The following is a 13,989-nucleotide window of genomic DNA, read 5'->3' as shown; positions in this document are numbered from 1 at the left end:
GACAATAAAAGTATTTTGTAAATCAATTTTTTAAATGGAAGGAATTTTGGAAAAATAAATGTTTATTAGAAACATTTTGGAAGGAAAATTAAAAAGGATAAAATTGGAAAAACATTGATTTTAAGAGCATAAGATAATTTAGAAAAATAGTTTTGGAAGATAAAAGAAAAATTGTTTAAATGAAATGTTTTTTTAAAAATTAAGTGTTTTATATAATAAATTTTATATAATAAATTTGAAAGAACTATAGTCACAATTTTGTAAACGTGGAGAAACATTTTTGGAAAAATCAAGTGGAAAAAATGACAAAATGGAATTTTTTTAAAATGCAAAAGGGTTTTGAAAAAATAGAAAAATTAGAATTTTGTTTCTGCATGTACATCTTTTCATCGATTTCAATGAACTAGTTTTAAGAAATGTGATGTTAGTATGATTGTATTAATCCATGAACTTGATGCTCTTTAGTTATTAATGAATTTGGCATGTTATGTAATTTTTTCCAAATAAAAGGTAATTCAACATTTTCAGTGTGTGTAACTATTCTGGATGTAAATTGAGTCTCTTAATTTATGTGTCAGGTTTCCAGGTGACCTGTGGTCAATTTTTTTTTAATACTCAATGTATTAATTTACCACCTTGGCTGTAACAAATTAGCACACATTTAGTGGCTTAAAATAAGAAATTATCTTACAGTTTGGGATGTCAAAAGTTAAAAATAGAGGTCACTGGGCTAAAATAAAGTGTTGACAGGATTGTGTTCCTGGAAGGCAGGGGGTGGGGCGGGTGGCTGGCCTTTTGGCATAAAAAAAGGTTCCCGTTTTTTTGCCTGTCCTCGATAGATCACTCCCATGCACTGGCTCCTAGCCCTATCTTCAAAGCCAGAATTGTCAGGCCAAGTCCTTACATAGCCATCTTCTCTTTTCTCAGCCCTTCCCCTGTCCCCCCTTCCTGCACCCCCCACATCCTTTAAAGGACAAAGGACTTTTGTGATTACATTGGGCCTATCTAATAATACTTATCTAGGAATTTATTTTAAGGTCACTGAGTAGCAATATTCTTTTTATCTTTAAATCCCCTTTGTTTTGTAAGAACAATGCTCACAGATTCTAAGGAGCTACTAACCACAAGATTGGGAGTTCTGACCCTCCAGCTGGTCCTTGGGAGGAAGTTGCAGCTTTCCTTTAAAGATTTACAGCCTCAAGGTCTGTCAGATTCAACTCCGTGGCAATTAGTTTCCTGGGGTTTTAAGGATTAGCATCAGGGTATCTTCTGGGGAGGGGAAAGATGTGAAGGGGCATCATTCTGCTTACCACACACACCTAATAAAGGATCAGAGGGGAAACTTCATACATAGGGCATTAACAAACGTCCTTTTGGGGAATAATAGCTACTGCCGCTCTACCAAGTTAACTCAAGTTTTCAGTCATCGCAGACTTTGCCTGGGAGGAAAGATGCCATTGGTTATTGAGTGTCTACTTTATGACCAACTTGCCAAACAGCTTTACAGGTGTTCTCTCTGCTTAATTGACATGCTTACTGGAATTTAGCCTATTCTCTCTGCTTCCTATTTTGTTTTATGCACATGGTCTTTTAGGTTAACTTTACAATTTAGTACTGAGGTATTATAAGTAATGGCTGTTGGCGGATGCTGACCTGTCCCTTATGGGGACATAGAGCATTACATTGCTGTGCAGTGCCTCAGGTGTGTTAAGGTGCATGTGGGCAGCGGAATAATAGAAAAGGATAGACCTCGTGCCAGTTATTAATTCAGTCTCCCAAACATGCTCTGCAATAAGGAATAGACACCCTGTATGTATTCATGTATCCATTATACACTTCTGAAGTAGCTGGTGTCAGAAAGACACTCCATGGATGGGGGATTCCAGCAGGTGCAGAGGGGAGTGTCAGTGTTGGTACGAAGATAACCTGGTGGTGATACTCCAGCTCGAGCTCTGAGTATCTGGTCCTTGAGGTCGTTGGGGAGCTTCTTTGCTCCGCAAGTGATCATTTTTTTTTCTGCTGCCATTGAAATATGGACGCTATGCCCAGATCCCAACTCTATCCAATCATTCCTGATTTATATCCTATCATCCTGGTGACTAGTCCTGACCTGCACATAAGTGCTACTGCCCCAGTCCATTGGCTTGCGTCATGGACCTGGCAGTTGGTTGTGGCTCATCTGTGTACCCTACCTGTGTGCTAGAGGGTCACCAGGGGGTGCCCCACTCCCAAGACCATACCCTGCTTTCACCATAACTGCCAGAAGGGCGCTTCCTGCTTACTCAGTGATTGCTGGCAAGATCTGACTAGCAAACCAGTCACCTGTGCTATTGATGTGACAGCTGCGTAACAAGGTTTGAGCCTATGAGGTGGGCCCTTTTTGAGTGTTCTTCCTTGGGTACTCTCCCCCAAATGTACAATATACCATTTTCTTAATGCCCCATTCCCCTGGTTCTCACTGCCACCAAGTCAATCGTGACTCATAGCGACCATATAGCAGGGTAGAACTGGCTCTGTGAGTATTTGAGACTAACTGTATGGCAATAGACAGCCTTTCTCCTGAGGAGCTGCTACTGGTTTCGAACTGCTGACCTTGGTGGTAAAAAACTTAGTACATAACCCTTACACCACCCAAACCTGTCTCACAGGGTTGCCATGAGTCTGAGTATTCCACTAGTTAAATGATTCTATGTCCTGACTAGGCCTACGCTGTCATAAAGGCTGAGCTGCTGCAGGATTCTAGTTACAACACTCCAATTAAATCCCAAGGCCTTCATGTGAGAAGATAAGGTATGATTTAATTTTGTCTTGATTTGGGGCATAAAGCAGCACACTAATCATACCAAGCATCGTACTCTAGTTGCTGGTACATTTCGTTAGCACCTTTTCTGTGCAGGATAATGAGGTGGTTTTGTGGGGAGATTTCAGTTCAGACAGGCTCTCTGGTCCATGATATCACACGATAGTGCAGCGGTTCTCAACCTGGGGGTTGCGACGCCTTTGAGGGTGGAATGACCCTTTCATAGGGGTCGCCCGATTCATAAGAGTAGCAAAATGGCAGTGAAGAAGTAGCAATGAGAATAATTTAATGGTTGGGGGTCACCACAAAATGAACCACATTAAAGGATCGCAGCATTAGGAAGGTTGAGAACCACTGCTCTAGTGCCTCAGCCCGCCCTCTAACAAACCTCATTCCACTTCTAGTCCCCATGCCGACCCCACTCAGCACAACCATTTCCAAAGGGCACCCTTAGCTTCTCTGGCCTGGTGGAGTGGATTTTCCTCCCGAAAGACACCTGGGGGTTGCATATAAGAGAGGACGCATTTACTTGCAGGGATCATCCCCCCAGCACACCCATGCTCTTTCCAGTGCTTCTGCCAGCATCCTGGCCAGGCTAATGTGGTCAGTCAGGGAATCCAGCAAACACTTCCTGAGAAACAAAGCTGCCCACAAATTACCCGCGTACAAAACACTATTCTGTGTTACCTTAAATTAATACAAGATCAAGGAATCCTGAGAAGCAAATCGCAGAGAGACCATATTAAGGGCAAGAACAATAAAAACCCAATTTCTGGAGAAATAGTTGCTCAGGCTACTTAGTAAACTTGTCACTGAGCTAGCTACTTGATTTTATTCATACCAGAGCCGTCAGTGTTTTGTTGCTGTTTATTTTATTGGGGGCTCTTAGCATAATCCATACATATATCCATTTTTTCAAACACATCTGTACATACGTTGTCATCTTTGTCAAACATTTTATTTCTATTTGAACCCCTGGCATCACCTCCGTGTTTTCCCCCTCCCCCTTGCCCCCTCCCTCCCCCATGCCCCTTGATAATTTATAAATAAGAGCTCAAATCACAGGGAATCCAGAACAGGTAACTGCTCAGGACCAATAAGGGGAGCACTGATACTAGGGGGTTTAGGGTAGGTGGGGAGTAAGGGGGAACCGATCACAATGACCGACTTATGGCCCCCCTCCCAGGGCGGCAGACAGCAGAAAAGTGGGTGAAATGAGACAGCTGCCTGTATAAGACATGTGGGGAAAAAAGCCCAAGGCAGTGTTTGAAACCTCTTCCTCCCCTCCCTCACATCGCCAAGGGACCCACAGACACATGCATCTCCTCTTCCTACCTGTGCAATTTATTTAAACCACAAACCACTCATCAGTATATTCTCTGAGTGTCACATCTCATGTCTCTATCATTCAGGGTATCATTCAGGGTTTCTCCTGCGCCTCCTCCGAGGCCACACCAGGTCCTTGAAGGTTGTTAGCACTTTGTGAGCAAGAGGTGGCACCTGAAGGAGCAGAGCTCTCCAGGACCTCCTCACTCTCTCGTGGTGGGTGTTTATCTTTCTTATTTTTCCCATACTGACTGACTACTGCTCACTTCTTGGCTCTGGTCATTAAAAAAATTCTGTTCACAACAGATTGTACCTTTTGCAACATCTTCCCCATCTGGAAGTGAAAGACATTGTCTTACTTTGCAAGACAATGGGGACTGGGCAACAAGGGTGCTATCGTGAGAAGAACACGGATGAGGCCATCTGACCTTGTCCTTTTCCATAATCCTTTGTAAGTGAGTTCTGCCACAGGAGATTGTGATGGGTTGCTTTCCCACTGTGTCTGTTTGGTCTTTATCTATGGCAGGCTCTTGCGGCTTCTCAGTCAAGTCTGCCTTCTCAGTCACTTCGTCCCTCCTGGAACCGACAGTGACCTGCTCCCAAGTCTCCTGATCTCCTTCAACACCCTCCTTCAGACAACGAGACAAAATTCAATGGTTTAAGCATCATTTAAAAGATAAGGGCAATCACTACCACACTCCAATTTAGAACATTTTCTTCTGTCTTGTCTCCATTAATAATAGTTCCCCATTTCCTCCCAACTTCCCCCACCATACTCTAAGAAACTATTAATCCAGCTACTGGATTAATTCTAGGTTTCACATAAAGAAAAGCCTACAAAAAACAAAACAACCCAACCCAACAACAATAAAGAAATAAAACTGAAGTCACTGCCATTGCGTTTCTCCCTCAAAGTAGGCCTGCCGTAGCAATGATGACAGTGACCTGGGAGAGGAACAGAGGAAGGTGGGGCATGTAGTGCTGACAGTAAGGGAGTGTGTGCTTGTGTGGGCAGAATTGAGCATATTAGGTGGCTGACTTGTAAGGGTCCCATTCCCTGCACCGTCTGGCAAGGACAGTCGGGAACATGGGAACTAGCATGGAGGGTACTACTCTGAGATTTTCGACAAGTCCCCAAAAGATAAAAGGTTCCAGTTGAAGTGAATGCAATTAATCCCAACAAGGATTAATTGAGTACTTCATCTATACTAGCAGACAAAAAGTGGATCATCTAGATGAGAGCTGAGAACATGATCTATTTCTGTCAGTGGGGCTACCAACCTTGAAATAATAGCATCAACTCTAACTCCACCTTCTCCCTCAACCTCCGCATATCCAATCAATCATCTGTCTTTTCCTTTTCATTCATTCCCAGTTCTTCCAGCGTAGACTAGACTGTAATCCATCAAATCAGTCAACTAATAATCCTTGGTGTCTCTGATGTATATATGAAAATATAACTGATGACACCGTACAGTGACAACGAGAGCAACAGACATTAAATGGAACATTTTTCAAAGAAGGGAGATTGCTCTGCCCTCAGTTGATTAGGGAAAGCTGAAAGACAAACATGGCAACTGAGGTGAGCCAGGAAAGGGATGCCATACTCAGCAATGTAGAAAAGGAGACCCCACAAGTGAAAGGACTGGCCCATAAGGAAGGCCTGATTTTTTCTAAAACTTCTAATCTTTCCAAAATTTAGTTTTTATTGCTATCATTCACATGCCATACAATTCAATGGTTTAAGCACAGTTTCAAAGATAAGAAGGGCAATGACCACCACAATCACCTTTAGAACATTTTCTCCTTGCCATCACTTATATCCCCCACCCCTCACCCCCTCCCCGCCAACTTCCCCCTCCCCGCCCCTCACCCCACCCCTCACCCCCTCCCCGCTAACTTCCCCTCTGATAACCCTAAGGAGCGATTCATCCAGTTATTGGATTAATTCTAGATGTCATATTTAAAAAAACCCTACCAATTCTAGATTTCATATTTAAAAAACTACCAAACCCCTCAAAAACAGCCTAACAACAATAACAAAATAAAATAGAGGGAAAACCTCAATCCAAAAGAAAGCAGAAAATGAAATTGGAACAAACTTAAAATGGGTCAAAAGGGAGAATAAATCATTCGGTGTTGGTTTTTAATCTAACTGCATCTGCATTAAACAACTTCCCAATAAACTCTGTCCAATGGCAAGGGTATTGGTCTCCTGGGTCAATGGCCAGAGGAAATGCTCCCGAGGCTTAATCCATGTGGGAACTCTGCAAGCGGATGTTGGGCTTTCACTGTCATCCATCACCTTGTGCAAACTAGGTGCTCAGAGTTTGTTCCTCCAGCCTCGGGTTTCGTCAATTGTGATAATTGGATCACACAGGCAGGCGTGCTTCTGCCACATGGCCTTACCTGGGATGCCCGATTCTTGTAAATGAAACTGAAAGTGGCACTAATGCAGCATCCCAAACCTTGCATCCTACCGATGAGCTGGATTATCCAGAACAGCAGATTAAACTTGGAGCCAAGCTAAAGAACTCGTGGAGCCTATGTGTTCACCCTGCACTTACATTTAATAACAGAGAGAGGATGTGCTGGTTAATGGGCTCTTGTATCAGAGGTGCTATTACTCATGCTAATGATTACATAAGAGAGAAAGACAGGGACAGAGAGACAGAGACACAAAGAGTATATCTAGTGATCCTTCATTCACATAGCACCCAAAATAGCATCCTCGTGAAGGCAGTCAACTCTGACAAAATCAAGGTGGCAGCTGTGGCCACATTTAGACAATGTTGAGAAGTTTCACAGTTCATCCACACGTGTGGCATTTTAAATAAATGAAAGTGCTATAATGAATTTCTTATTTGCTTTCCAAGTCTGTACCATACACCATGGAATAATCTTCAGAATAAATATGGCAGCTAAGTCTTAGAGAAATCTTTCTTTGGCTATATTTTTATGGAAATGACTCCAAATGAAAGCCACTGCTCGGTTTACATACAATACTTAGCTACACCATTCTTCCCTGATATACTGTATTCATGCCTACCACCTTGGACTTGAACCCATTTCAGACCTCTGACTTCCAGAATTGTAAGATAATGAATTTGAGCTGTGTTAAGCCACTTAATTTAGTCATTTGTTATAAAAGCCACAGGAAACAGATATAGCATGGGAGGACTCCGAGGCACTGCTGAGAATCTCCTGGGTCCCAGAGGGCCTGTCTCGAGCTTCACCTTAGATCGGTGCTCTTAGAAATAACTGATGACCAACAAATTCCCTATTGCTTTGCGTTCTATGATCCAGCTTACTGTAACGGATTGCACTTCCTCACACCACTTAGGTAAGGCTGTGGATAACTCCTTTGTGGATCTATGACAACATGAAATCAAACCGAAAAACAAACCTTAAGGACCCCCACTGAAATCAAATCGATTAAGACTCATACCGATGGCCCTCTATAAGATTTCAGGGACTGGAAGTCTTTCTGGGAGCAAAAAGCCTCATCTTTCTTCCATTTTTCCCACAGAATGGCTCATGGATTTGAACCGTTAAGTTTGTGGTGAGCAGCCCAAAGACTAACCCACAGCACCACCAGGGATCTCTAAGTCACAGATCTTCCAAACTGCCATTCTGTATCTTATGAACCGAACTGCAGTTTGCCACCTCTAATTCATCTGTGTGGTGTAGTGGTAATTAGCTGGGATGCTAACCGTAAGGTCATCAGTTAGAAGCTACCAGGCCCTCAAGGGGGGGGGGGGGCGGGGTGTGGAGTGGAGACCCAAAGTCCATCTGGAGACAATTGGACATCCCCTCACAGAAGGGTCACAGGAAAGAGATGAGCCAGTCAGGGTGCAGTATAGCACCAATGAAACACTCAACTTTCCTCAAGTTTTTAAAAAAACTTTTAAAAAACGTTTTATTAGGGTTTTATCCAACTCTTATCACAATCCATACATACATCAGTTGTGTAAAGCACATCTATACATTCATTGCCCTCATCATTTTCAAAGCATTTGCTCTCCACTTAAGCCCTTAGCATCAGGTTCTCTTTTTTTTTTCATGACCTCATTCTACCTTAAAAATCAGATTAGACCAGAAGACGCTCACTGCTACAGATAAGAGCCTGCAACATGGGGAATCCAGGATAGATTAACCCCTCAGGGCCAACAATGAGAATAGACATACCAGGAGGATGATTAGGGGAAGGTAGGGGCAGAAAAGGGGAATCAATCACAAGGATCGACATATAACCCCCTCCCATGGGGACGAACAACCGAAGGGTGGGTGAAAAGTGACAGTGGATGATGTAAGATATGAAAATAATAATCTATGACTTATCAAGGACTCATGAGGGAGGAAAGGTGGGGGAGGGAGGAGAAAAAAATGAGGAGCTGATATCAAGGGCTCTAGTAGAAGGAGAATGCTTGAAGGTGATGATGGCAGCATGTATATGAGTGTGGTTGACATGATGGATGAATGTATGAATTGTGAGAAGAGATGTAAAGACCCCAATAAAATATATACTAAAAATTTAAAAGAGAACTGAATTAATTATTTGGAGAGCACAGATTGATCAATGCATTTGGAGGTCAGAAGGCTCCACACATGAATCAAGCCTCGGGTGAATCCCCTCTGACCATAGTTGAGGGATGTGAATAGCCCTGTTATCAGACAGCACTGTCAAGTTGAGCATGGCAGACGTGTTAGGTTAAAATCACTTGATCTCCCCTTTGACCCATTTTAAAGGTGTTTCAGTTTTATTTAAGGGTAGGGGGAAGGAAATACACGTGGATTAAGCCCAGGTGAATCCCCTCTGACCACGGACCAGGGATGTGAACAACCTGGTACACATTGGAAAGTGGATTGTTGCAGATGTGTTTAGATTAAAATTTAGCACTCTATCATCTTAACACCCTTATGATCCATTAAAAATTGTTCTACTTAAAAATATTTTCTGCTTTCTTTTTTTATTGAGGTTTTATATATTTTACCCCGTTATTATTTAGTTTTTAAAAATGTGTATGTGTCTATGAAATCCACTATAGTAAATCTATAAGACTGGATTAATGGTTCCTTGGCGGTATGGCAGGGGGCATTGTGGAGAAATGGAGAGCGAATAAGAATGAGTACAAGAAAGAAGAAAATGTAAAACTGATTGTGGTGATGATTGTACAATTCTTCTAGATGTGATCAAACCATTGAATTGTATGAGATGTGAACTATATGTCAATAAAACTGTTGGGAGCCCTCAGCTCCTCTGCTTTCTGCTTGGCCGTGCTTTGGTCTCTCTCTCTCTCTTTCTCTCTCTCTCTCTCTCTCTCTCTCTCTGTCTCTCCGTCCTTCCCTCCCTCCCTCCCTCCTTCTCTTCCCCACTCCCTACTTTCTCCTTCTCCTGCCTCAGATGGCCACGTGTGGGGGGTGCAGTCCTGTTTTCAGTTAACTGTAACACCTGAAATTTCTCTCCTTTATAAAAACTCACTTAGATCACACACACACACACACACACACACACCAAAACAAAAAAATTGTTGGGAAAAAAGAGGCTTCAAATTGTTAAGGGGCCCAACTTGCCTCAATGCTTTAACATCATCAAGATTCTGCTTGTTTAGTTAAATACTCTGTCACAGTTAGGGTAGTCACATTCTCTCCGTTTGCTGACCCCTGGAAAGTATTCCCAGCCCTGAACATACCTGCAATGTGAAGGGCTTCTGCACGAACATCGTTTCGAAAGGTCAGCACAAAGCTGGTTTTTAGGACATGGAGTTAAGTATGTTCCAAATGTCCGACTTTTCCAAACTTCTCTGCATTCACTCCATTATCTGTAACCTCATGGACTCCCTCTTCACTCTGCCTCCCTCTTTGGGTTCCTTAATTCACTGCAATGGCTCACAGAACTCATGAGCTGTCAAGAAATTGCTCACACAGATGTAGTTGGGCATTGTTGAGTGGATTTCAATCCCATCTCCTAGTGACCGTATGTACAACAGAATGAACGCTGCCTTGTCCTGTCCCATTCCTCATAATGGGCCCATTGTTGGGGTCACTGTGCCAAGCCATCTCATTGAGAGTCTGCCCTTTTCCCACTAATCCTCTACCAAGTGTGGTGTCCTTCTTCAGGGATTGATTCCTCCTAAGAACATGTCTGAAGTGCACGAGATGAAGTCTTACCATCCTTGGTGTTAAGGAACAACATTCTGGCTATACTTCTTCCAAGGCAGATTGGTGCTTTCTTCTGAAAGTCCGTAGTATATTCAGTGTACTTCACCAACACTATAACTTAAGGTCCTCAATTCTTCTTTGATCTTCCTTATTCACTGTCCAGGTTTCCATGCAAAGGAGGTGATCGAAAATATTACAGCTTGGGGTCAAGCATACCTTAATACTTAAACTGTCGTCTTTGCTTAAAAAAAAACGTTGTCCCAAATAATAAAAATAGATATGATCTTAATTTTGGGGGGAAAAGATATGACAAAATAATAATTTATAAATTATCAAGGGTTCATGAGGGAGGGAACAGAGGGGAGGGAGGGGGGGAAATGAGGAGCTGATGCCAGGGGCTTACATTGAAAGCAAATGTTTTGAGAATAATGGGGGTAACGAATGTACAAATGTGCTTTATACAATTGATGTATGTATGGATTGTGAGAAGAGTTGTATGAGCCCCCAATAAAATGATTTTTAAAAACACTGTACAGTAGATTTACCCGCATGCAGTATTTTCCTTTGATTTCTTGACTGCTATGTCCATGGGCATTGGTTATGGAAACCAATGTAAAAGGTAAAATAAGTCCTTGACAATCACAATATTTTCTCCATCTATCATGATGTTGTTTATTGGTCTAGTTGCGATGCAGCCTGTGGCCTCTGAGTTTCAAGTTCTATTACTCTCAGCAAGCAAGGTTGTGTCATCTGTGTACCAAAGGTTGTTAAGGAATCTTCCTTCAGTCCTGGTGCGGCATTCTTCTTCATACAATCCCGCTTCTCAAATGATTAGTTCAGTGTACAACTGAAGAAGTATGTTAAAAGGATACAACCCTGTCACTCACCTTGATTTTCAAACTATGCAGTTGTAATAAAGGAGCCTGGTGGTATAGTGGTCACATGTTGGACTGCAGTCTGCACGCAGTTTGAAACCATCAGCAGCTACGCAAGAACAAGATGCGGCTTTCTACTCCCATAAAGTTCTCGTCTCAGAAACTCACAAGGAACAAGTTCTACATTACCTGAGGAGGCAGAGATGAATCAGCATTGACTTGATGGCAGTAAGTATGCCAACAATGATATATCCCTCCTTCCACACCTGTTCCTCAATCCAGCTTGGATTTCTAGAAGCTCTGTATTGTGGTACCTGCTGCATCTGCTTTTCAATTATCTTCAGCAAAATTTTACTTGCCTGTGACATAAATGATACTGTTGGGTAGTTCCCTCCTCCAGGTGGGTCACTTTTCTTTGCAGTGGGCGCACACATGGATCTTTCCTGGAAAGTTGGCCAGGTGGCTGTTTTCTGAATTTCGTGGCATGCGCTAGTGAGTGCTTGCAACAGTGCATCAGTTTGTTGAAACATTTCCATGGCTATTATGTGAGTGTTGCCCCTGGAATCCTTGACAATTTCAACTCAAAGCTTAATTTTTTCTTTATTCAGCTATTTCAGCTTAAGAAATATTGAGCATATTCTCCCCTTTTGGATTTCTAACTCCACTTCTCTGCACATTTCCTTATAATATTTAATGTCTTTGTGAGCTGCCTTGTGAAACTTTCTGTTCAGCTTTTAACCTTCATTATTTCTTCCATTCATGTTCCAATTTCAGGGTTACTTTCCTTTTAACTTTGAATGCCTCTTCTGACATTCACTTTTTCTTTTCTCTCTTTCATTTTCTTTTAATGGTCTTTTGCTTTCTTCCTGCATGCTGTTCTTGATGTCATCCACAGTTGACATTGTCTTTATTCATTAGTTTTCAATGCACCATATCCGTTCTTGAGATGGCCTCTAAACTCAATGTCATATTTTGGCTCTTGTGGATTTAGTTTGCTTTTCTTCAGCTCCAACCTGAGCTTACATCTGAGCAATTGATGGTCTGTTCCACAGTCTATCCCTGACCTTGGTTTTAGCTGCCACTTTTGAGCTTCTCCACCACAGACATAGTCAATTTGATTTCTGTCTCTCATCTAGTGACATGACACAACAAAACAAATTCACTGCCTTCAAGTCAATGCTGACTCAGAGACCTCCTGTCAGCTTGTAAGACTGTTTATGGTGATTTCAAACTGTTGACCAGACATTGCTGCCCAATGGATAACTACTAGTCCATCAGGTTCCCTAGTCAATTTGGTGAAGTCCACATAAATAGCTGCCATTTATGTTGTTGATTGAAAAAAAAAACCCCGGAACTATTTGCCATGAAGATCTCATTGGTCTTGCAAAATGTATCACTGGATCTCCAGCTTGCTTTCTGAAGCCAAAGTCATATTTCTCACTACTGATCTTTCTTCTTTGTTTCCAACGTTGGCATTCCAGTTACCAGTAGTTATCAATACCTTCAGAGGGCATGCTGGTCAATTGCAGAATAACGAAGTTGGTAGCAATTTCCCATGTCTTCATCTCCATCTTAGGGATTGGTGTGCATTTATGGAGGCTGGGAATTCTCAAATCCATGAGTTAGGCATCAGTCTTTGAGAATCTCAGGACTTGTAGTTGCAGGGCTAGAGAAACCCACACTGGCAGGTCGTACAACCGGCCTCTGGCTTACAAGTTAATGGAATGTTGTGAAACAGGTCAGATGATAGATTCCTGGCTCAAGTGTTAAGAACCAAAAGTCAGATGATGATCCAGATGCAGGATTCAGAGCAAGAGAGAAAGCGTTGCCTGCACGTTCACATCTATTACATGTAGGTGATATCCACTTCCCTTTCTTGAGCAAGGTGGTGTTAGGGTGTGAAAGGTGGGAACTGGAGTCAGAGTGGAACTTGAGTCACATCCTCTAGTCCAGGGGTCCTCAGACTTTTTAAACAGAGGGCCAGTTCACTGTCCCTCAGACCTGTTGGAGGGCTGGACTATAGTTTTAAAAAAATTATGAACAAATTCCTACGCACACTGCACATATCATATTTTGAAGTGAAAATAAAAACTAGGCAAAAACACCCGGGGGTCCAGATAAATGTCTTCGGCGGGCTGCATGTGGCCCACGGGCCGTAGTTTGAGGACGTTTGCTCTAGTCAGAGGGCGACTCCAGATACATCTCTTCCTGATCCTGCCTTGTTAACAAAATAGCTAACACACTTCCAAAATACGGCTATGACTACAGGCATTGGAAACACCTAAAAAAATGGAGGATAATTGCATCATTCTATAACTGCCAAATGACATAATTGGCAAACCACTGAAAACCAGGACTCAGTCATGTTATTGTGTGACCTTAACCATCGCAGGTTCTTGACACCATATTTGCAATAGCAGCAATCTGTCCAATCCCCAGGCCACAAGCAAGTTGTTTGCATAATCCCACCCAGTCACAGAGACTCTGACTAGAAGAGCCATATTAAGTAATATACGATACTACAACTTTAAATTGGAATGTTTTCAGAAACATATTTTCCAAATACTTGGTTAATTATTCCCTCAGAATTTTCCCTAAAATCCTTGATTCGTTTTTTTTCCCTCCTCATAGAACACTTGATTTCGAAATTTAAAAACAAGGTTTCCCTTCATTCTACATGGATTTACATGGATTACATGATTTACATGGCTCCTCTGCGAGCCTAAGGTTTCACGGTTCTACTGAGAATCAAAGACATTAGGGGGCTTTATACTAACATCCTCTCCCACTCTCCTTCTAGGCTTTATGGTGTAGAGAAGGTTGGCT

Source organism: Tenrec ecaudatus, chromosome X (assembly GCF_050624435.1).
Source record: "Tenrec ecaudatus isolate mTenEca1 chromosome X, mTenEca1.hap1, whole genome shotgun sequence".
NCBI lineage: Eukaryota > Metazoa > Chordata > Mammalia > Afrosoricida > Tenrecidae > Tenrec > Tenrec ecaudatus.
This window is presented reverse-complemented; position numbering follows the sequence as displayed.